A 3,684-nucleotide genomic window follows, 5' to 3' on the forward strand; every position below is an offset into this window, starting at 1 on the left:
TATAAATTTGGGTATTTAAATGGCCTTTACAGCCAAGAGACTTAATGAAATCAGCTTGGAATAAAGTATCAGTAGAGAAAAAGAGTTCCAATGATAAATCACTGAGGTACAGCAATGTTTAGAGATCAGAGAGATAAGAAGAAAAAAACATTGAAGGAGACTGAAAAGGAACTAGTGACACTGGAGGAGAATGAATAAAGAGTGGGTCTCTAAACCTTAATTTAAAAAGTATTTTGCGAAGAATATTCTACCATGTCAACTGTTGTCATGATGCCAAGTAAGAGAACTTAAAAAGACTAATTGTAGTAATAAATGATATATAAATTAAAATGGCTAAATTTTCCTTTTAAGATATAGAAATGATCTGAATAATTTTTGTATCCAGCTCTCTGGCTCTCTACTTCTCTACACAGCTAAATGCAATGAACTGACAAGGGAAGTTGAAGGTATAACTGGGCTCTCACTGCGCGGCTGTCTTGGGCAGCACCACTATGCCCACAGCGAGCACCACATTCACCAAGATGCCCAGGAGAGTTCAGCTGTGGTGAAAGACTAGTTAAGGAGAAGCCCAAGAGGAAAACAGTAAGAATCCTGTCCCTAAGAGGAGTGACAGCCAGACGGCAGAATAGGAAGCCCTGAAATCTTCTTTTCTCCATGAACACATCAGTTCAACAATAAAGTGATCAGTTCCCTTTTTGAGGAGCTCACTAACTAGTTGAGAGGCTCCAGCACGCTGGCTGAGTGAGAAGTCAGCCACATCAAAACTGGTAGAAAAATTTGTGATGCCCTCTTACCATAATTCCCACCCCCAGAATAGTGTTTTATTAATGAGAGGAAATCCCCAGCTTCAGCCTGTCCCTGGTGAAGAAAAGAGTTGGACTATACATCCAACATTCCTACTTTTCCAGGGGCTGCTTAAGAGACTGGCTTCTGTGTTGCCTGCCAATAAGTGCTGGTGGGACACAGCATATTCCTGATGCCAGGAATATGAACAAGGAGGGCAGTTTGAAGTACCAAACAAACACTTACCATAGCCGCTACTCCCAAGTCAGTGCAGCCTCACTGGTTGAAAAATCCCAGCCCTTGGCTTCTCCCTGGGGAGGAAAAGTTAATTTCCAATGGTCCACCATTTCTGAGTGGTTCCTGAGGGACTGGTTTCTATCTCACCTGTCTCAGAACATTGATGGGACCAATGTGCTCTAGATGCCTGGGGGTCACTAACAACAAAGATGATGGTTTGGACCAGCACAAAGGTTTGAAAGGCCCCCAAAATTTCTGGCCAGACTGAATGGAGAGGGTTTTCTCCTGTATGAAGTCAGTATATACAGAATACACAGTCTTCATAAATATACACAGAACAGTGTCAAGGGTACATCACATTTTGGCCACAAAACAAGTCTTAACAAATTTAAGAAAGAAAAGTCATACTAAGTATCTGTTCCAACCAAAATAGAATAAAATTAGAAATAAATAGCAGAAGCAAAACTTGGAAATTCACAAATATTTGAAAATCAAACACCATACTCTTGAGGAACAAATTGGTCAAAGAAGAAATCAAAAGGGAAGTTAGAAAATGTCTTGAAACACAAAACCAAACACAATATATCAAAACTCATAGTATTCACCAAAAGCAGTATTAAGAGGGAAGTTCATAGTGATAAATGCTCACATCAAAAAGGAAGTAAGATCTCAAACACAACACATAATTTCACACCTCAAAGAACTAGAAAAAGAACAATTAAGCACAAATTCAGTGAAAAGAAAGAAAAATAAAATTAGAGCAGGAATAAATAAAACATTGAATAGAAAATAATAGAAAAAAATAAAGAACCAAGAGTTGGTTTTTGAAAACAGAAGCTAAAAGTTGACAAACCTTTAGCTAGCCTGAAAAAAGAGAGAAGACTCAAATAAATAAAATAGAAAATGAAAGAGGAGACATAACAACTGATGCCACACAAATAAGAAAGACCATAAGAGACTATGACAAAGAAAACCCTAAAGACTCCTTCCTCCAAAAGACCAAGTGGAAATTATCCTTGGGATGCAAGGATATTTCAACATATAAAAATTAATTAATGTGACACACCATATAACAAAATAAAGGATAAAAATCACATGATCATCTCAACAGATGCAGAAAAAGCACCTAAAAAAAATTCAACACCCTTTTATGCAGGACAATTCTCTGCGTGGCCTTGAACCAACCCAGTTCTCCCCATTTTCTTCCTTGTAGTTATCAAGAATAATTGTAGAATATGCTGAAGTTGTAACATCCTAAAATAGGGAGAGAATGGCTGGAACAGCGTGGCCCTACTCCAGATCCCCCTAGAAACAGGATGTCTGTCCTTCTATGCTTTAGCCCACCATGTCACATCATAAAATCCATGCTAATTTCTTGGGCCCCTCAGCTGTGCGGTAAGTGGGCCACAAGTAGATAAGACTCCATGCACCCTAGGCAGCTTTCCTGAGACTTATGGGACCAGCTTGCAATGAATACTAGGCCTCTGTTGTCCCATGCTGCCTATCTGTAAATAATAAACCTGATTCACGTAGCTTGTTGTATGCATAGGTATTCTGTCTCACTGGACTCAGACAAGTTAGTAATCATTTCACAGTGACTTGCTTCACATTTCTAACAAAAATGTTCAATAAATTAGGGATAGAAGGAAATTACCCCAACAGAATAAAGGCCATATATAAGAAGTCATAGCTAACATTATACTCAATGGTGAAACACCAGAAGCTTTTCCTCTAAGATCAGGATCAAGACAGAGGTGTCCACTCTCACTATTTCTATTCAATAATACTGGAAGTCCTAGCTAGAGCAAATAGGCAAGAAAAAGAAATGAAAGGAATCCAAATCAGAAAGGAAGAAGTAAAATTATCTGTTTGTAGATGACATAAACATATTCATTAAGAAAAGCCTGAAGACTTCACACACACACATACACACACAGACACAGACACACACACACACACACACACACACACACACCCCCTCCAACAAAAAACCTGTTGGGATTAATACATGAATTCTGTACAGTTTCAGGATGCAAAATCAACAAATAATCAGTAGCATTTCTATACACTAACAATAAACTATCTGGAAAAAAAAATCAAGAAACAATCCCATTTACAGTAGCTATGAAAGAAGTGAAGAATTTCTTATTTATCTAAGTTTACTAGGAACAAACATAAGTAATGAGGAAAAAGACTTGTACACTAAAAACAACAAAAAATTGATGAAAAAATTAAAGAAAATACAAGCAAATGGAAAGACATCCCATGTTCATGAATTGGAAGATTAAAATGTCCATACTACCCAAAGCAATCTGCATATTCAATGCAATCTATATAAAAATCCCAATGGAAATTTTTTGTGAAAGTAGAAAAAAACCTAAAATTTTAATCTTAAAATTCATATGGAACTGCAAAGGACTCAGAATAGCTAAAACAATCCTGAGAAAGAAAAACAAAGCTGAAGACATCCCACTTCCTGATTTCAGAATATATTACAAAGCTACAGTATTTAAAACAGTGTGGTGCTATCATAAAGACAGACATATAAACAAAATAGAGAGCCCCAAAATAAACCCACACATACACGCTCAACTGACGTTTGACAAGGGTATCAAGAATACACAATGTGGGAAGTATATTCTCTTCAACAAATGATGCTGGCAA

Source organism: Propithecus coquereli, unplaced genomic scaffold (genome assembly GCF_000956105.1).
Source record: "Propithecus coquereli isolate 6110/MARCELLA unplaced genomic scaffold, Pcoq_1.0 Scaffold3, whole genome shotgun sequence".
NCBI classification, from domain to species: Eukaryota; Metazoa; Chordata; class Mammalia; order Primates; family Indriidae; genus Propithecus; species Propithecus coquereli.